A 22,406-nucleotide genomic window follows, 5' to 3' on the forward strand; every position below is an offset into this window, starting at 1 on the left:
CAGTTATAGCAAATGAGAGTGAACTACTTATTGTCTTATTATTAAAACCTTGTCCTTGACCAAGATACATTGTTGCTCACAACAGACGATCAACAAATCAAAAAATATTTCGGAACTGTTGATAAACGTCCAACAACAATGTATCTGAAAGGTCGCTCAATAGTTGAGCAACAATCCAAATTTGTTGCCGTAATGTGTTTCTGTGTTTCCCCCTGGATATGGAAAAGACGATACAGTGTTGCTGGCAACACGACTCATCATCTGGTTGTCACTGGTCAGTTCGACTCAGTGGTTTGCTGGCTCGTGCTGTTAAGGGTCTTGAGGGAAATAGTGAGATTGAATACAGAAAAATTTATGGAATCTACATTACACTCATAAGTGAAATTTCTACGTTTTTTTTACAGGAGAAGTTGCACTAGCAGGAGAGAAGGGAAAAAGTCTGATAAAATGCAAAAAATAGTACCGTATCACGCAGATGTATTGTCTCACGTAGCTTATTGTTGCTCAGTTGTTGAGCAACTGTTTCGCAACACTCCAGATACATTGTTTTGCAACACTCCAGACACATCGTTGAGCAACTGTTTCGATACAAGGCATCTTGGTCTGGGCTAGGCCTTGGGCGTCTCTGCTGCAGCATCCACAGAGTGTAGAACATGCCGGGAACACCCTCATCAATATATAAATGGATGCCGTGGCAGTAACGCGGTTAGTATTGCTTACTGGGGATCCGCTGAGACACGCCCGGGGCTCAATCTGTGAAGGAACAGAGACGCTCACACACTGCTCCTAGACACCCACCAGTCTCTCCCTCTAGTATCAACCCTCGCGAACTAGTAGGTGTTAATGAGGCTCTTTGAAGTATTAGTGGTGGTGGTGATGGTGGTAGTGGCTGTGGTGTTGGTGGTGATGATGGTAGTGGTGTTGGCGGTGGTTGTGGTGGTGTTTTTTTTTTCTTTTAGGGTCTCCTGTTCTTCCGCCTTCTCTTCTCCTCCTCCTCCTCCATAGTATTACTACCAACCATCCACCAAAGAACAAAACTGTTTCCCAAGTTTGTTTCCACTACTAAGTATATTTTTAATCTTTTCAGATCTGCTCCCAGGCCAGTGAGACTTCCATAAGTAAGTCAAACAGAAATATATATATATATATATATATATATATATATATATAGAGAGAGAGAGAGAGAGAGAGAGAGAGAGAGAGAGAGAGAGAGAGAGAGAGAGAGAGAGAGAGAGAGAGAGAGAGAATGAATATATATGGAAATACTTAGATATAAATGAAAACAAGGCTGTATTATGCATATGAGCCGCGGAGGACAGGACGAACTGGTGTAAAGTTAGACCTCGCCACATGGAGAGCGAAGGTACAGGAGAAAAAGAAGTAAAAGAACAAGGGCTTGGCATTAATTATCCTCAGTCTGTGTGAACTGGAAGAGAATTATTACTTAATCGATCCACTGAGGGAGGAGATGAATGATTGGTGGATATAAGTGGTGAATTACTGCGGGACACTTAGCGGTGGTGGTGGTGGTGGTGATGGTGGCGATGGTGGTGATTCTTTTCTTTGTTTCATTTTTCCTTCCTTTCGTTCTTCCCAGCGTAACCTAACCTGACTGATTCATTAAGGGAGGAGGTGATTGGTGGGCATAAGTGGAGAATTACTGCAGAAGACTTAGGTCGTGGAGTTGCAATGGAGCACAAAGGTAATGACGAGGATGATAAAAGTGATAATGATGATAATAATGAAAGCCTGTATTCAGAAACCTGGCTTTCAAGAGTGTTTCTCCTGTTAATAGTGTTGAAATATTGTTAATGTAGCACCAGAACCATAACCTAACATACAATCCCGTGTCACTTCAACTACAGCCTTTGAAGCGTCTCGGAATATGGTTCAGAGACAGGCGGGGAGCAGCTTGAGTCTTGCCTTAGCGTCGTGGCGTTAGCAGGACTGGTTTACATTGCGGGGGGGGAGTTGTGTTAATAGGGGCTGAGAGGTGCGGCGCGTCCCGGCTTAGCGTGATGCGTGGCAGGATGTCGTGGATGCGTGGCGGCTTACCAAAGGTGAGACGAACATGCTAAACTCTCTCTCTCTCTCTCTCTCTCTCTCTCTCTCTCTCTCTCTCTCTCTCTCTCTCTCTCTCATTATGATTATTTATTATTATTATTATTACTTATATTATTATTATTATTATTATTATTATTATTATTATTATTATTATTATTATTATTATAATTATATTATACTGCTTTTATATACTATTTCACTGGGAATTAGTGGATACAGTACGTATCACAGTGACAGTGCACAATCACGTGCACAGTCACAGTCACGGCGGGGAACTGCTGCTGGAGTCGCCTGACGGTGGCACCATCCGGTGGTTTTCATAATTCTAGCAGTAATTTAACAGCATTCTGGCTCATGAATAACACTTCCGCTGTTTTTTGGTGCCGTGTTTCTGAATCAATAACTAATAATACATGATATAAACTTACAAGCCGTGGTCCGCTCACCATAATTTCTTTTATGAACCTAAAGTTTTGATCTTTTGTTGTCTGTTTTCGGTACAGAGAGAGAGAGAGAGAGAGAGAGAGAGAGAGAGAGAGAGAGAGAGAGAGAGAGAGAGAGAGAGAAAGTGTGTAATATCTGCGTAGTGTTGTGTGATGTAGGTTATCTTGGCGGCGGGGCGAAATGCACGCGGCGCCTCGCTGACGGGGAGGAAATTACCGCTCCCAGGGATGTCACGGGGAACCAATGGAGGAACTTAGATTGACAGGGCGCGCACTCAATAATATTGCACTGGTGTCCTTTAATATATATATATATATATATATATATATATATATATATATATATATATATATATATATATATATATATATATATATATATATATTATATAACGGAATAAGACAGGAATGACCAAGGCAAATAATTTGTACTCGAAACACACACACACACACACACACACACACACACACACACACACACACACACACACACACACACACACACACACACACACACACACACACACACATACACGAATATGCCAAATCAATTGCTTCGTGGAAAAATAATAATAGAAAAAATCACAAATACGAATGATAACGGTCGAATAATCCTCCTGAGAAAAAACAGATAACCTAATTTCGATGAATGACATGATAAATATTACAGCTGAATAAAAAAAAGAATGCATAGCTTCAGATGAATGACAGAGGTTAAATCATTCAGTTCAGGTAAAACAAAAAAAAAAAAAAAAGAGAGCATGGATGAACAAAAACATAACACCAGATGAATGACAAAAGTAAAATGATTCAGTTGTCAAAAAATGATGCAAAGCTCTGGGGAAAATGTCAAGCTGCAGGTGAATGCCGCTCGTGAAATGTGCAGCACAGGAATGTTCAACCTGCAATGGCCGCCACCAATAAAATAAGAAAAAAAAAAATGTGAAAAACTATGAAAAAAAAGCAAAGAAAGGTAATATTTTAAGTGGAAAACTATAATTTAATCACTGTAGGGGAATACATAATAATAATACATACATACATACATACATGCATGCAAACAGACAGACAGACAGACAGACAGACAGACATATAAGGAGAGGAATGAAAGAAGACAAAAAGTAATATTACACGTAAAATAGTGTAAGTGAATGCTCAAAAAATAAAGAAAACTGGAAGGAAACTCACCATTGCCTTAATAATGATAATAATAATAATAGTAATAATAATAATAATAATAATAATAATAATAATAATAATAATAATAGGTCTTTTTATTTACTCATTTATTTCTTTTGTTTTTCTTTATTTTTGCTTTGATTTCATTTTTTACTTTATTGATGTTTATTTATTACATTATTCATTTATTTATTTATTAATCTATTTATTTATTTATTTATTTATCTATTTATTTATTTTGCTGCTCTATAACTCGCTAGATTAACACCAGACAAGACCTCCTTTCACTTCCTCACTACACACACACACACACACACACACACACACACACACACACACACACACACACACACACACACACACACACGCGCGCGCGCGCGCGCGCGCACGCACGCACGCACGCACGCACGCACACACACACACACACACACACACACACACACACACACACACACACACACACACACACACACACACACACACACACACACACACACACACACACACACACACACGTCACCACTAAAACACACCAATACAAAAGAAGACAAACCATCGTATTTCCCCCCAATACAACACACACATCCCTCCTTAGTGAAGTAAGGAGGCTGGGAGCACATGATTCCGTGTGTCGCGACGCTAATTACGTCTGCACCAACACTGCCAGTTAATCGAGCAAACACGTCCTGCAGTCTAAGGTAACGAGGAGCCCGGCGTGAGTTAGGGAATCAGGAGAGTGAAGGGAGTGAAGGTGCCGGACAGCAGTGAAGGGCTGGACGAGAGGCGCCGAGGGAAGCTGGACTCTTGCGCTCCTGATTAAGTGTTGTATTAGCTGAGGATGAATGTAGCCTGTTAGCTTGCATTGTACGTTGAATTGGGGAGTTACGATAGTGAGTTATGGGGAATTTCAGTGGATTCTACCCTGTTACTCTTCAGTGGTTGCTTATGAGTGAGTTTTGAGTGAATTTCAAGTGGTTTCAAGTAGACTGAAGTATAATTCAAGTGGATTCAAGAAGAAAGCAACTTTAAAAACCGTGTAATTTTACTAGTATTATTTTCGAAGGCCACATAAATGGTTAGCCTGATTCTTAGAGTGTTTATCTTGTTGATATCGTAGAAATCTTGTTAATGGGTCTCTTTAACCTTAAAAACACCCGTAAAACCCATGTCCCTTCAACTACGTAGAGCCTTTTGAAAGTAGTGGTGCAGTGCAGAAGTGTTTCAGAATATTGTCCTGATACAGACGCCGCCGCTCTCCTCACAAGGCAGGCAGGCAAGAGGCTCATTTTGCATAAGCAGATGGCGGGGCTGGAGGGGCGCGCGTGACGGCTATCTGAGTGAGCCGAGCGATGTGACGCACTCAATGTGACGTCACCTTTTTGAATGTGAAATGAAAGGTGATGTATTTCTGATAAACTTTAATAAATTTACAGTGCCATGCAGTATAGGCATGGCACTGTATTGTGTCTATATGGCTGACGATGATGATGATGATGACTGACATTATAACATTATAGAGGCGAAGCAACATAGCCTGAATCTTTCCTTCCTTACCAACACTCCAAACAGGACACTACACCCTATCACTTCTCAACTTCCCAACCAATAGATAACCTTAGCCTCAACCATTACACCATGAACAGATTACAGAAAAGAAGCAACACAACTTATCTCCTTCCATACCCAAGACTCACAGCAAGGCACATCCCAGCAGCTCTTCAGTCAAACACGCCGGCCATCCATTACTCCCACCATCATAAAGCGAGACAAGACTGCAATGGTGCCTTTGTCCCGGGCAGATTGGGAGGCCCTGCATTGCTTGGCGGGGGTTGGGGGGATCTGCTTGTCGCGCTAAACAACCCATTAAGGCGCCGCCGCGATGCATCACCTGCCGCATCCGGTCCAGGGAGCCCACCGCCCCCACTATCCCCCCAGCAGCGTCCAGGCGAACAAAGGAGCATGAATGTTTCAGTGAGTGATGAATTAGTCGGGAATGCACACTTGCTGGGATTCATATGCATACTTGTACGTGCATGCATCTACACGCGTGCAGGATGGTGCTGTGTATGTATGTATACTCGCACACACACACACACACACACACACACACACACACACACACACACACACACACACACACACACACACACACACACACACACACACACACACACACACACACACACGTGAAAAATAAAGAAAGAAATACCGGACAAACGTAGATACGATGTCATTTATGTTACAACTCCGCCTGCAAACAAACCGTCAGTTAGTATTATTTTTTACACACATAGTGAAAAAAGGAATGAAAAAAACAAACAAACCTATATACAAAATCCTTTACATTACTTCTGCAGCCCAAAACCCATCCAACACTCAAACACGTATCAATGTCCTTCTGTACACTATTAATAAATACTTGACACGGAGGAGCATCCATCATCTGTCAGTGTGTGTGTGTGTGTGTGTGTGTGTGGGAAGGTTCGATCAGCTGGGGAAGCGACGGGCAAGTCTCCTTCACTGCGAGTCATCATCGTCACGTTTATTAATCACGCAAGGAAAGGCACGCGACTCGCACCATTTAGCTTGTGGTCGACTGGAAGGATAACACGTGTGATAGCCGAGATGGTGGTGGTAGTGGTGGTATTTGATGTCATTGCTTGTGGTGGTGGTTTCTGGAGGTAATTTTGATGGTGTGGTGGTGGTAGCTGTAGTTGTTGTTGTTGTTGTTGTTAAGGATGACAAACTCAGCTCATACGCGAAGTTATGTGGTAGTGTTGTATGCTAGGTAAAGCGAGGAAGGTATTTTCAAAGCGCACGGAGGGGAGCCTAACTGGGTCTCGGTCTTTGCCTGACGTCATAGGTAATCTAGACCAAAGCTTCTGCCGCTCGAAACTCTCCAGTCAAACACGTAGTCACCCTGCCGCCCAGTGGAACGGAGCCTCGTTTTCTGTTGTGGTCGGGGAGGCTGCGGTAATTTTGTGAGTTATGCAAAAATGCCAACAGTTTGTATCGTGCGTGGGTGCAAATCAGGTCACGTCAAAGGTGATGACAGAATGCATTTTGAAAAACTACCCAAAGTGGAAGAACTTAAGAAAATGCATAATAGATAAGTATAGAATATTATGCATATGGTTTGTTGCCAGGCTCTCGTTTTCTTCCACACACACACACACACACACACACACACACACACACACACACACACACTTTCTCTCTCTCTCTCTCTCTCTCTCTCTCTCTCTCTCTCTCTCTCTCTCTCTCTCTCTCTCTCTCTCTCTCTCTGCAAGTGCCTTTATTATCCACTTTCGTTACTTGATCATAGTGACAAAAATTACTAGTGCCTGAATAAACTAAGTTCCGTCAAAGTATGATTAGTATTCGTCAGTTTGTTAAGAGACTGTCGTCATACTTTCTTTGCTTTCTATTTATTTGTTTATTTATTCTTTCAATTTTTATCACGTTAATCTTTCCTTTTCTATTACCGTCCCTCTCTTCTCCCTCTTCTCTCCTTTCTCTATCCTTCGTCATCACAGCAGTTTTCTTCCCGCTGTTCTCTTCTTCCCGATATCATGGCTGCGCCTCCTGCAGCGCAAAGGTTTCCCCAAGATCCCTGCAAAAAGATGACCAAGACCCAGTAAGGAAAGCCCATTGACACACACACACACACACACACACACACACACACACACACACACACACACACACACACACACACACACACACACACACACACACACACACACACACACTAATTACTACTTTTCTTCTTTCTGTACACTCAATAGAGTTTCCGTATTTTGGATAAGAATTCAGAAGGAGGCATTTTATGAACAAATTGGAAATGAAAGGCAGAAATAGACTAAGTAGATACGTCCTAAAGTGTGAAAGATTATATTACATAGAATAGAAACCAAGAATAACTTCAACATGACACCTTTACTCCCCGCAGAAGCAGTACTAATAGTAGTAACAGAAACAGCAACATTAACGGTAGCAGTTGTACATCGCTTCGCTCCTTCAACGGTGCCGCAATTGACTGACGCCTGACCTCCGTCCTGAGCCTCCCAGCACACAACATTCTTCAGGTCAGGCAACGCGGGAATCGCTCCACCAACACTAATCAGTTTTCACTCCACGCCAGTCATTGGTCTCTATTCTGAAACGTTTTGCTTTCTTACTATGACTATTTTTCAAAGGTCACAGAGAAGATTAGTCCTGTTTTCAAGAGTGTTTCTCCTATTAATAATGTAGAAATCTTGTTAATGTCACTAGAACTGGAACTTTAAAAATCCATGTAACTTCAACTAAAGCCTTCTGGAAGTAGTCATGGTGTGGCGTAGAAGCGCTTCAGAATATGGTTCACTGGTGTACTCGTAACCCGTTGCGTGTTTGAAATACCCCAGCAATGCGCGTGCTAAAAATACACCAGGGCCTTTGACACATTTAAAGGGATAATTAGAGGCATATTTTGGGTCCTCGCTTTGAAGTTTATGGGACTTGCTGTGCTATTGGGCGAAAATGAGAGTGTTCATCAAATGGGTTTAGCGGAATTTATAACATCATGATTACGCTATTTCGCTTCCTTCCTCCAGCGTGAACGATACTTGGCTTTCATTCCTGGCGCGCTTTACGTCTTGTTAAGCTTGAGTGACGTCATGTGTTCCTCACTTAGCTAATTGGTGAGCGCTGAGGTCCTCTGGGAAACACGGGACGCCGTAACATCCATGCAACACTCGCAGACTACATTGTCTCTGAATTGGCGTGTTGCTCCACTATGTTTAACAGGCTGTTGTGGAAGGTAGTGTTTTTAAAGATGTTTTCATGGTGCCTGTGAGAGTTTGCCAGCATTTAGTGGAAGTTGTTGGGATTTTCATGATTCCTGCTGGTTTTTTTTGTAGTTTTTGCAGGTTGCTTTCATGATTCTAGTGGTAGTTTAACACGCTATAATGGAAGTGATATATGTCTAATCTTTAGTCTGTTTTTACAGGTTTTAGCGGGAGTTGTTAGGGTTTCAAAAATGTTTTCATGATTCTGGGGGAAAGTATGACTGGTTTTAGCGGAAATTGTTGGGGCTTACACGATTCTTGCAGGGGTTAGTGTGCGTTTGAGAGGTGTCTCCACAATTATAGAAACAGTTTAACAGGTTTACTGGAACTTATTAGGGTTTTGAAATATATTTTCATGTTTCGTTTCCCGCACACCTTGTTTTCCTTGCTTTCCTCCCTGCCTTGCTTCCTCCATATCTCGTGTCCTCCATAACTCGTGTCCTCGTTGCAGACAAGAAAGTGACGCCGTTCATTTTGTCCTCGACTTAACACAGCGTCCCACAGAGGCGCCCACCACCTACACCCCGACTGTGCTAAGTCCTCGACAGACGCACCACCGCTGCCTGGCTGGCTCTGGTGCACTGGACGGCTCGTGGTATGAGGTGAAGGTTGCTCGAGTCTGACTCATGGCGGTTAGTTGAGAGAGATGGCGTTTCGTAATCCCATCCAGCGACATATGAACCTGTTGTTGTGGCGCCGTAACTCAATCAATTAGCGTTCCCTGATCCATCAATTGTTTCTAATCAAGTGTGATCGTAGATGAGAGACGTTGCAGTCTAATAGCTAATTCATTGTTGTCATAATAGCAAAGACTTAAAAGTTACGAAAAAAAATCTGGGACGTAAATTACAAATATTAACTTTTAATTAATGTCATGATTTGTCAATCTAAAAACTCCAAACACAGGTAGAAAATTATAATGGGAGAAAAAAGATGAATTTTGTCATGGAATCTCCTGCTCCTGCTCCTCCTCCTCCTCCTCCTCCTCCTCCTCCTCCTCCTCCTCCTCCTCCTCCTCCTCCTCCTCCTCCTCCTCTTCCTCCTCCTCCTCCTCCTCCTCCTCCTCCTCCTCCTCCTCCTCCTCCTCCTTGTCCTCCCCCTCCTACTTATCATTTCCTTTATTCTCCATCATGATCATTATCATAATTTCTTCTTGTTCTTCTTCTTCTTGTTCTTCTTCTTGTTCTTCTTGTTCTTGTTCTTGTTCTTGTTCTTCTTCTTCTTGTTCTTCTTCTTGTTCTTCTTCTTGTTCTTCTTCTTCTTCCTTTGAGTGTTGTTGTTGTTGTTGTTGTTGTTGTTGTTGTTGTTGTTGTTGTTGTTGTTGTTGTTGTTGTTGTTTGTTACCATCTTTTAACAGCAGTCTATATGGAAACGTTCGAAATAATTTATTTATTTTCAGGAAAACTTTTAACATTATTTTTAAGATCATACTTCTCAATCTTCATAAACTTTATGAATCTATTTACTCGACTGAGCTTTCAATTTCAACTTTATTGTTAAGATTTTTTCATCCCACAGTTTGTTTTAATTGCTATACTCTTTTCAAAAAACTCCTTTAATATTCTTTGACAATTTTTGTCGTTAACTTTTCTTAACTTCGTGAATTTATTTACTCGAGTGAGCATTTGATTTCAACTTTCTTACCAAATATTTCTTATGGAGCATTGTATTATATTGTGTGACTAATGCACTGGTATAGTATTTTCTTGAACATTTCAAACAATGTTCTCGAAACACTTTTCTCAATTTTTCACAACTTTTCACAACTTTTCAGTTTCTTTATTGGAGAGAACGTGCAATTCAAACTTTCTTATCAATTTTACCTTTTCACATAACAATAGTATTTGAAAACTTTTTAATATTCGTTAAACACTTTTCTCAGTTTTCCAGAACTTCTCAATTTCTTTACTCGAGAGAGGGTACAGTTTTCACTTATCACTTATCGTTTTTCATATAACACTGTACAACATTTAACCATACTCCTGAGACAGTCTTTATTCTCAAGTTTTCGCAACTTTCCCATTCCTTTACTGGAGAGAGCGAACAATTTCGGCTCTTATTACCTAGTTTCCTATTTTCACATGACACTGGACAACACGCAAGAGCCGAGCAGGGCACGTGGCGGGAGCTGCGGAAGATTGGCTTGAAATGAGATGCCGCATTTCACAGAGTGTCTGGGGTCACTGGGGATGCACGTGTTGTTCATTGCTTGCACTGTCTATTTATTTATTAATTTATTTGTTTATTTATTGATTTATATTGCTGTTGCTGTTGCTGTTCTTGTTGGTGTTGTTGTTTCTATTACTACTAATATTACTGCTGCCACTGCTACTGCTACTATTATTATTATTACGTATTATTATTGTTCATTGTTGTTGTTGTTGTTGTTGTTGTTGTTGTTGTTGTTAACATTATTATTATTATTATTATTATTATTATTATTATTATTATTATTATTATTATTATTATTATTATTATTATCATCATCATCATGAATAGTATAATAAGAAAATGTTTCTCTCTTCACAAAAAGTAGAGTATAAGAACATTGACCTGATCGTTGAAGCTAATTTCTTTTAATGATAAAATCTGTATTACAAATCACCTAGAATCAATTAATTTTATATTCCGGTAGTCTGGGAGTTTTTTTTTTTTTTCAATTTCAATTTCATTTCTATTTTAGCACTTATCTTACCTGCAAGTATTTTTTTTTTTTTTACAAATTATTTTTTTCACAATATTTTTTTTTCCTTTTTTTCTTTTAGAGGCAAGAGGAAGGAACGGAACAGAGGTGTGACACTCCCCGCCAGCCACGCTCCTTACGCTCCTTCCTGAGTACAGATGTCATTGTTAAGGTTTGTTTGTTCATCGAATTATTTTGTGCATTAACCCTTTCGTTGCTGTGTTGCTTTTGTTAACATTTCCGGTGGAAGTAATTCTCAAGGACGCACAGAGAAGAGAGAATGGAAGGTTAATTTTGTTTTTTTCGAGGTTACAAAGCTATTTAAGAGTCTGAAGCACGACAATTAGTGTTTAGAAAGTATTCGTGAATGTGAAAAAATAGACATAAAAGACATTAAGCAATAAAAGGGTTCATTTAACTTCCATCCGGTGCTTTAACTTATTTAACTTTGTGTGTACATGCATGATCAAATCTGCGTGTCACATACTAGGACCATTGCTAGCTGGTCACAAAGGATTACGGGTATTATTTTTTCTTTTATTTTAGCTAAAGTAAGAACTATATCGATCACTGAACTGTCGATGTGTTGAACCAAATTTTTATTTTTTCTTTATGATCATATTTGACGGTGCTAATTATAAACACAGACTTTTCTCAAGCTAATGTAGTAATTATTGAGGAGATCGAAACTTCATTTGAGTTTATTCTTTATTCATTGTTTGCAATTATTCGTGAGTCTGAAAATGAAGTGAAGGTGTCATTGCCAGGTGTAGTAATAGGTATTCTTATTTACTATTAATGAGCCGAGTATTGTTAAATGGCAGTGATGTTCCTTCTAAGGACCATATTTGCAAACTCTTCTACGCCACATCTCCACTGCTTTCAAGTGACTCTGCATAGACGAATTTATATAAGAACATAAGAACATAAGAAATAAGGGAAGCTGCAAGAAGCGACCAGGCTTACACGTGGCAGTCCCTGTATGAAACACACCTACCTATTTCCATCTGTTATCCCCATCCATAAACTTGTCTAATCTTCTCTTAAAGCTCTCTAGTGTCCTAGCACTAACTACATGATTACTGAGTCCGTTCCACTCATCTACCACTCTATTTGAGAACCAATTTTTTCCTATCTCCTTCCTAAACCTAAATTTTTCAAGCTTGAACCCGTTATTTCTTGTTCTACCCTGGTTGCTGATCCTAAGAATTTTGCTTACATCTCCCTTGTTATAACCCTTATACCACTTAAAGACTTCTATCAGGTCCCCTCTTAACCTACGTCTCTCTAGAGAATGTAAATTTAACCGCTTCAACCTCGCTTCGTAAGGAATACTCCTCATCCCCTGTATCCTTTTAGTCATTCTCCTCTGTACTGATTCTAATAGACCTATATCTTTCCTGTAATGTGGGGACCAGAACTGCACAGCGTAGTCTAGATGAGGTCTGACCAGCGCCAAGTATAACTTTAATATTACTTCCGGCCTTCTACTTTTAACACTCCTAAAAATGAATCCTAGTACCCTATTTGCCTTGTTTCTGGCTTCTATGCATTGTTTCCCTAGACGGAGTTCAGAGCTAACTATAACTCCTAAATCTTTCTCGTACCCTGTACCTACCAGAGTTTGGGTGTTTAATGTGTACCTATTGTGTGGGTTTCCTCTACCTACGCTAAGCACTTTGCATTTATTGATATTAAATTGCATTTGCCATCTATCCGTCCATTCATTCATTCTATCTAAGTCTGTCTGCAAGGCGATGGCATCCGCTTCTGACCTAATTAATCTACCTATCTTTGTGTCATCCGCAAATTTACTAACATCGCTACTAATTCCACTATCCAAGTCATTGATATATATTAGAAATAATAATGGCCCTAATACTGATCCCTGTGGCACCCCACTAATGACATGACCCCACTCGGATTTCGAGCCGTTTATTAGCACTCTCTGTCGCCTGTTACCAAGCCATGACCCTATCCAACCTAACACCTTCCCATCTATCCCGTGCGCCCTAACCTTTCTCAGGAGCCTTTGATGGGGCACCTTGTCGAATGCTTTACTAAAGTCCAGATATAAGATATCATAACTATCACCATTATCTACTGCCTCGTACACCTTACTGTAAATACTTAACAAGTTTGTCAGGCAAGACTTCCCCTTCGTGAAGCCATGCTGTGACTGTAGTAGAAGTGTAGAAAAAAGAAGGAATAAAGAGAAAATAATAGAAGAAAAAAAGAAAAAGAGAAAGAAAAGAATGGACAGCAATGTAAAATACAAAATACTTAGAGAAATTAAGAAAAAGGAAAATGACGGAAGGATATTATTGAAGAAAACAAGGAAAAGGGAAGGGCAAGATTGATCACCAAGCACATAAAGATTAGGAAAAGGAAAGACAGAGGAAGATAAGCGAAAAAGCGGAGAAGAAATAAGGGAAAGACGAAAAGGAATAAGAGGGAAAAAGACGAGAATGAAGACGAACTGAAAGGGAAACAGAAAAAGGAAGGAAAAAAAAAGATACGTGAAGGCGCCTTGACGGTGAAGAAGTGAAGGAAAGGAAAGAGGACGAGCAGGATAGCAAAGTTCCTCAGTGGTTCAAGTGACGCTGGGAAATCGAGGGGAATAGAAGGGAAACTTGGGAATGTGGAAGGAAACTAGCAGGTCAGAGGGTTAACAGGCAGGGGAAATTACCTTTTTTGAGGGGGTGCAAAAGGTGACGGTCGTAGATAGCCATAGAGACAGCAGTGGTAGTAGTAGTAGTAGTAGTGGTAGTAGTGGTGGTAGTAACAGTCTGTTTCGTTCTGTATATGGAGATAATATTTGTGTGTCTGTCGCTTTCTATTTCTTGATTAATCTGTTTATCTGTCTGTCTATCTATCTATCTATCTATCTTTCTATTTATCTATCTATCTATCTACCTATTTATCTTTTTATCTCATTCAGTCGATCAATCACTCTATCTATTTATGTAACCACCTACCAGTCTACTTACCCACCCACCCACCCACCCATGCATCCACCCATCCACCATTGCTCCCGTATCTGCATCTCGCTACGTAAAGAAGATAAAGCAAACAAAAAGAAAGAGACCCTCCCTAGTGGTGGTGGTGGTGGTGGTGGTGGTGGTAGCTGTGGCGGTGACTAATTAATCGCCACTATACGCACTGACATCCACCGCCGGGAATATTAAAGGGCAAAAATTTCCAGCCATAATCAAGGGATTTTCGCCCGTTCTCTCAGCCACTCCCCTGCCACTCCCAGCCACTGTCCCTCCCCTCCGAGTGTTTGATATATGAGTGGAAAGAAACGCCAGTCCAAGTGAAAGGCGGCAGGTGGGCGCTATTGGGTGGTGGCTGTGCCGCTTTAATGTAAGCAGAGCAAAGAATCTCGCTATTACGGTGTTAAGAGCGACTTTTACCGGGCGAAGACAGTTTTGTCAGCTGAATGAAGGCAGTCTGCTATTTAGTGACGGGGGAAAAAGCTTGTGTGTGTGTGTGTGTGTGTGTGTGTGTGTGTGTGAAGGTAGGTAGGAACGCTTTACACAGAAATGGACCCTGAGTTTTGTGTGTGTGTGTGTGTGTGTGTGTGTGTGTGTGTGTGTGTGTGTGTGTGTGTGTGTGTGTGTGTGTGTGTGTGTGTGTCAGCACGTCCTAAAAATAGGTAATATTCATGAAGCAAAACTTATTTCTGAATTTCTGAAAGGCAATTTTTTTCTTTGCTCTCTACTGCGTATAGTGAATGAAGGTTAAATATTGCAGGCTCTCTCTCAATAGATAGATAGATAGATAGATAGATAGACAGATAAACAGAGAGACACAAATAGATAGACAGACAGATAGATAGACGTACACACAAATAAATAAGATAGATAGATTGATAGAGACATACAAATAGACGGACAGACAGCTAAGTAGGTAGATAGATAGATTAATTAACATATAAAAACAAACAGACATAGATAGATTGGTAAATAGATAGAAAGATAATGTAGATTAATAGACGAACAGAAAGACAGACAGCTAAACAGAGAGACAGACGGACGGACACAAGCACCACCACCCGCGCAGCCTTAGTAAGTGTTTGGTGCGATCGCTCACAAGACACAGATGTATAGCTCAAGGCAGCTCATATTTCACTCAACTATTCATGCCCTTCATTACTCACCTGTTCATCTTTCATCTGCCTCCTCCTCCTCCTCCTCCTCCTCCTCCTCCTCACGTATCCCTGTCTATTGCTCTCATCTCTTCCCTTATCCATCACTCTCTGCTTCTTCCTCTCTCTTTCCTTAATTCTTCCTCTTCTTCCTTCTCTTCTTCCTCCTCCTACTCCTCATCCTGCTATTCCTTGCCTGTTTCAATTTATTTCCTCTCTGCCTGGTCCTCTGTCTTTCCTTAAATTTCCCTCTTCTTCCTTCTCCTCTTCCTCCTCCCTGTCTTTCCCTCTCTTCTCTTTCCCTGTCCATCCTATCTCCTTTCTCTTCTTCCATTCTCATCCCATCTCCCTCCTCTTTTCTCCCTTTCCTTCACTCCTTCCTTCTCCTGCATCCCTTCTTCCTTCATTATTCTGCCTCTCTCTTCCCTGCTCCATTCCCTTCATTCAGTCCATTCCTATCCCTCCCGTTTCTCTCCTTCCCCTCCTCCCCCCACCTCCCATCCTTTCCTGCCTCGTGGCTTCTACTCGTCTTCTTGTTCAAGCAGCCACGATCCATCTCGCAGCCAAATCAGTCTGGTCCTGCCTCGCCTTTATTAATGTTCGGTACATCAATCGCCGGTGACACAGCCTCTTCTTACTCCACACGCCTCCTTCGTGATGCAATATAGCGATAGAGGCTCCAGGCAGGCACACGGGGAGGATGGTGGTGGTGGTGGTGATGGTAGAGAGAGAGAGAGAGAGAGAGAGAGAGAGAGAGAGAGAGAGAGAGAGAGAGAGAGAGAGAGAGAACGAGCGAACAAGAGCGAACGAGAGAGAAAAAGGGAACGAGCGAGAGAGATGGCGAGCAAGCGAGACAGCGAACGAACTGGAGAGTGAGAGCGAGAGAGGAGACACGGAGAAAAAGCCTGATTGATAAAGCCAGAAGGAAACTGTATCTTTTTCATCCTTTGCGCTTTTGTATTCGTGACGCGATCAGTTTGGGACGGAGAAAGAGGAAGAGGGGGAATTAGGTTAAGGGAGAGGACGCGAGAAGGGAGAAGATGGGATAAGGAATGGAGGAGAGGGTGAAAAAGTAATAGGGATAGGAGGGAAGAAGAGACGCAGGATTAAGGAGGATAAGAAGAGGGTGAGGAGGAGGAGGGAAGGCTATGTGTGACAGGATGTGTTGGGGCAGGAAGGTAGAACGGAAGGCGGGGGGGAGGGGGCGAAGTTTAAAGAGTAAGGAGTGATAGGAAGGAATAAATAGTGAAATATATGGGTGATGGGATGATGCTGTGACACGGGTTTTAAGGGTGTTTTTGTGGTTCTACTGACATATTAACAAGATTTCTACATTGTTAATAGGAGAAACACTCATGAGAACCTAGTTGATCATCTTAGTGGCATTTGAAAATAGTGGTGAGAGAGCAAAGCCTCTCTGAATACAAGTCTTTTGTCCTCACCGAGGCGGCCACCAAAGCCAGCCAGCCAAAGGAAACCGAGCAAATAAACACGAGCTCTGTTTTTCACGTTTTACTGAAGTTTGTGGCTTTTTATGGAGAATTTTCAGCTGCCAGGTAGCGAGAGAGAAAGATAATGAGGGAGAGAGTGAGAGGGTATGAGCAAAAGGAAGACTAGGAAAGGGGGATGAAAAGGGTATGAGGAAGGGAATGGAGTTGGGAATGAGGAAGAATAAGTGAATGTTGACGCGTCCTTCGAGGGTCGCAGGTGACAGCTTGAAAAAAGGGATGCCGAGGCTGTGACATGAAAGGAATGTACTGCACCGATCCTGGATTTTTAAGGGGAATAAACAGGGCTGAGTTTGGTTCTACCTTAATACTTAGACTGGAAAACGGTATTAGTGCCACGCTGCACCTCAAAATAGTGTCAAACCAAAATAGTGTTAAACCAGTATACCACCCCAGTAACCAGTACCACAGCTTATCCCAGTACCACACGTCATCTTACACCTGCATCTTGCCGCACCTCATCTCACACCAGTACCTGCCCAGTGCCACGCCACACTTCACACACGCCGCGCCATTAATTACAGTTAAGGATCATAGCGCAGTGTCAGCCAGCCAGTGCAGGTCTCGTTAGGGTCAGTGTGTCCCGTCAGCTGCCACACTCCTGATGCAATAACCGCGTGCTGAATTACGCCACTCCTGCAGCCAGACTGTCCACCGTATTCTGAAACACTTCCGCGCTGCACCTCCACTACTTTGAAGAGGTGCTTATTCTAAAAAAATTGGCCACTTCCACGAGAACAGGACGAATAATATCTGTGTCCTTTGAAAATAATCCTTGTGGGAGAACAAAGCGTTTTAAAAATACTACTATTAGTGACAAATGAAGGTCCTTATTCTCAAAATGTTGGTGTCTTACCTGGACTACTCTCAACTGGCGCTATTGGAAGCGATACAGGTTTTCAATGCTGATTTCATGATTGCAGTGATAGTTAAGCAAAAATTCGCTTGAAAACCGACTGAATAATCTCTGCTGCCTTTGAATTTGACACAGAGGTAATGAGCGGCCGCCGTGGTGAAGAATATGAGCCTGAGTGACGGACAAAAGATCACAGCAGGCGTGTATCGATTAAAATATCTTATTAATACTACGCTTTTGTCCCTCGCGCTGAGAGACAAAGGAGGCCAAGTGTAAATTTTTAATCACCTGGCATGAAATGAAGAGGTCGCTGGCGAGGCCGTGTTTAGCCAGACGAGGGGGAGACTGGGCTCTCTCTCTCTCTCTCTCTCTCTCTCTCTCTCTCTCTCTCTCTCTCTCTCTCTCTCTCTCTCCTTGGCAGGTTAGCGACGAACACAAAAGAACACAAATGAACATACCGTGGAAATTCTCTTGGTCCCAGCTGTTTGAAAGAGAGAGAGAGAGAGAGAGAGAGAGAGAGAGAGAGAGAGAGAGAGAGAGAGAGAGAGAGAGAGAGGGGGGGGGGGGCAGGGTGTTACTGAGTTAAGCATTAAGATAGGCGAGGCTAATCATGTTGCCTTCAGCCTGTTAACAGTGTATTATCATAATACAGTATACACGTGTAGAGAGAGAGAGAGAGATAGAGAGAGAGAGAGAGAGAGAGAGAGGTAGTTTCAATATCCTCAAGCTTTCAAGGTAAGGTAATTCACAATGATGGGATGCTTTTAAAACCTAAATTGTACGCCCGATATACTGTCCTGACTCACACACGCTGACGACTCACGGAAGGAGCCAAACTGCTGCCCTTTGGTAAATACAAGAAAACTCCTGAATGACTCGACGGCAGGGCGGGAGGGCGGGGCGTGCACGTACTACAGTAGAATTACACCCCGCTCCAGGCTCACCTTGGCTCTCAGTAATAGCGGCATTAGCGGTGTGTGCAGTACGATTACCCTGTATATAACATTAATGGAGCCGCTCTGCAAAGCCTCGCTATTTTAATATACAAAAACGACTCGTACTGACATCAAAAGCTGGTTGGTGGCGGCTCCGGGATGCGATGCTCCGATCACTGACACTGCCCTGGGTTGTGATGTATCTGCCATTGAATTTTCAGTTTTTATTTATTTATTTATTTATTTTTCCTTTTGGTAGGGGGCCATGAAAGAACAATCTATTAATTTATTATGTAGGAGGGGCTATAAAGGTTTAAAAATACCTAATCTAAGTTAAGAAATGCCCACTTACATGAAATTAGCTGCCCACTTACATGAAAAAATATCCACTTGGGTAGAAAATACATACTTGGGCAAAACATTCCTATTTAAGGTTATAAAAATGACCACTTAGGTAAAACAAACGCTCACGTATTCTACCGCTTAATTTGCTTGTACTTCCTCGTTAATAAAGTAGAAATCCTGTTAATATGCCACTAGAACCATAAAGACAATGGCCACTTAAGTACAAAAACACCCACTTAATTCTGAGCAGCTTCCATTAACACGCACTGTCTCGTATATGTCATGACGCGAGGTGGACCGAAATTCTGAATGATATAAACCCACCATTGTGCCCTTGAGGGATTTACTGAATTCTGACGAGTGTGTAGTTGTCTGATATAACTAACAAGATTTGCTATTGAAGGAAGGAGGTTGAGGTGAAGACAGAGTGAAATTTAGAGATGGAGGTGCAGAAGTGAATGATATGGAGAGGTGGAGGAGAAAGCAGGTTGTGAAATTGAGATATAAAGAAGACAGGTAGTGAAATAGGGAGGTGGAGGTAGACGGGTAGTGAAATGGAGAGGTGGAGGTGAAGACAGTGAGTGAAATGGAGAGATGAACTTGAAGCGGAGTTGTAAGGAATAACAGCATATGCAGTGGATACAATGCATATATATAACCTGGACTCTTGCACGGCACCGACCCCTGACACTTGGATTCCAGCTTCTGTTTCATCTTATTGAATCAGAGGAGGACGTACAGTGAAGACGAAAATATAAAGATTAAGTAAATAGGGAAAAAGAATAAACAGAAATTGCTAATTTTATATTTTTATTTTATCTATTTTTTCATGATGTTGAAAAATGTAGAAATCATGTTAATCTCTCACCAGAATCGTGAAAACACCCTCACAAACACGTGTAACTTCACCACGACTGTTTGTAAAAGCCACAGAGATGATTAGCCGGATTTTCAAGAGCGTTTCCCCTGTTAATAATGTAGAAATATTGTCAATTTTTCAATAGGTTCGTAAAAACATCATTAAAAACCCGTACCACTTCACCTGGAGTCTTTTCAAAGCAGTGGAGATGCGGCGCAGAAATGTTTCAGAATATGTTCCACGGAGCAATGCGGGGCGGGTCGGGGCGGGATCTCAGGAAGCAGGAACAGAATAATAACAACACGCACATTCGCTGCTCAAGGTCCGGAGCATTACAATTACGAGATAGTTGATTTAAAACGCAGTAAAACACGCCGTGAAATTCTCTTTGCTACGCACTGTTAGGGATACCCAGCAATTAGCGACCATTGAGAGCACACGGAGAGGGTGGAGGGAGGGAGTCTTGCATGCGAAATTACCCTTGTACTCATCACGTGACTCGCTACTCTTTGAGAAACACGAATACTCTGTTGCTGAAGGCATGAATAACTAACACGTTTCACTCGTTTTGTGTGTTAAAGCTGCGTTCACCATTACGATAAAACAAGCGGGTGTAGTCGAGGTACATAAGAACAAAAGAAAATAAGGGAAACTATAAAAAAAGCCTAACCTAACCTAACATAACCTAACTAGCCTAACACGTGGCAGTCTCTGTACTAAACATGCCTACCTAATTTAAATCTAATCTACATCCATAAATTTGTCTAAGCTTCATTTAAAGCTCCCTAATGTCAGCAAAGATAGTTAGGCAGGTGAACATAGCTTGAACGGTAAATATCTCTGGCTATCTTGTATTATTAGTACTAGTTAAGTATTAATTTTAGTCTCAGCCTCCACTAGTTAAATGCTCCAATCGTCACTTAGTACTGTAAGCTTCTCAATCTCCATCATTTAGCTTATCATCATCTATCAGTTAAACTTTAAACTTTCTAGTCCGTACTTGCTAAACTTTCGTACCTTCATCAGTTAAGCTTCAGAGCGGCGTATATACATGCGTCTGTTTTAATTTTGCTCACTGTACATCTTAATTTCCTCTGAATCTGCCCGGGCGAGGGAGGAGGCAAGGTTATAGTAAGTTTGCCATACTGTTTTGGTCCCATCAGTCAGCCAGCATTATTTGGCAGTGCTGTGGACAATATTCTGACGACGTGACGTGTGTTGTTCCAAACTGAAGCAAAACCCTGGACTCAATCATCACATACCATTGCGTTATTAGAGTGTGTAGTACAGACTGCCTGCCATAATGCCCTTTTACTGTCCTTCATCCTGACAGCACCTCTACTTTGTCTTTCCTTTTCCGTGCCGGAGTGACAGTCTTGTGACGTCTGTGTATTGAGCGTCATCTCCCTCTGTGATCATCCCTGGTCGGGTACTCGGCCCCTATCCGTCCACAGTGTACTCTGAAGGCTGCTTTACTTGATAAGAACATCAGAATATAAGAGTAAGCAGGTGTTTGTAACCACACAGAGCTTACACGTAGCAGTCTCTTTATAATAACTTATTTATCTATATCCATCTATGATCCTTTTCCAAAAACTTTCCTAAACTTCTGGCTGTCAGTGATCGTGTTGTATATAATCTTTTAAAGCTTCATTTTGACTCGGCGCTAACAGTCTGAGTACTGATTCCATTCCAGTCATCTGTCAATATCTGAGAACCAGTTTCTTCATATCTCCTTGTTGAATCTAACTTTGTCAAGCTTGAACCATTAGTTTTTCTATATTGGTTACTAATCTTAGGAATTTTATGTATATTCCGATTTGCTGACCGTAAGAGGGTGAGCAGCCTGTCAGTGAGCTCACTAAATAGGATGAGGCAGTAGACACCTGCCAAAACGGTAATTACTCCCAGTGAGGCGTTGGGCACAAGATCAGGGGGTGCTGCGAACTTACCAGTGACCCAGCTGAGGCGGGGGCGTCTACTCGAAACAATTGCACTACAAGTTATGTCAGTCAGTCGGAGGTGACCATAGTACTAGAGAAATGTTTCGTTTCTATACAGACACTGAAAACAGTCCTGATGAGGGAGTAAAGTGTTTCAAAATATGGGGCAGGGTGTCTACAGGGAACTATCGCACTACAAGTTATATCAGTCAGTGCGAGGTGACTAGAGAGCAAGAGGTGTTTGGCTCCCGTACAGACACAACGGCGACGAACGACTGCACTGCTGTGTGTGTGTGTGTGTGTGTGTGTGTGCTGGCTGCATACGTGATACTGAAGGAAAAGAAAACATTTACATACTGTATAGGTGAAAATGAGGTTACGGAACAAAGCTTATGGGGGTTACAGTCAAAATTTCAGCGCAGTGCAGTGTGTCTGTAGAATCGTCATAGGTCAGAAAAACACAGAGAAAAAGAAAACAGCATATCCAAACATTGCGGCGTCTTGTGTTGACAAGCTGTAGCAGACACCATTGTTATGTGTGCTCAAGGGTGTTTTCATGAGTCTAGTGGTAGTTGAACAAGGATTCTGCGTCAGTATTGGATAAAGGAGAGC

The 22,406-nt window shown here is 41.7% G+C and overlaps 1 long non-coding RNA gene across 5 annotated transcripts in view; it reads left to right on the forward strand.

Annotated features, from left to right (window-relative positions):
• The first annotated feature begins 1,903 nt into the window (after positions 1-1,903).
• LOC135097507 (uncharacterized) overlaps positions 1,904-22,406 on the forward strand; it is a 33,868-nt gene continuing 13,365 nt past the window's right edge. For 2 of the 5 annotated variants that reach the window (XR_010265758.1, XR_010265755.1), the window contains exons 1-4: positions 1,904-2,060; positions 7,639-7,774; positions 8,967-9,147; positions 11,281-11,370. This is a non-coding gene — a long non-coding RNA (uncharacterized LOC135097507). Of the gene's footprint in view, positions 2,061-5,485; positions 5,658-7,638; positions 7,775-8,966; positions 9,148-11,280; positions 11,371-22,406 lie in introns of all 5 variants that reach the window. The other 3 variants (XR_010265759.1, XR_010265756.1, XR_010265757.1) reach the window with 2 other exon arrangements.

The sequence above is a fragment of the Scylla paramamosain genome, unplaced genomic scaffold, assembly GCF_035594125.1.
Source record: "Scylla paramamosain isolate STU-SP2022 unplaced genomic scaffold, ASM3559412v1 Contig23, whole genome shotgun sequence".
NCBI lineage: Eukaryota > Metazoa > Arthropoda > Malacostraca > Decapoda > Portunidae > Scylla > Scylla paramamosain.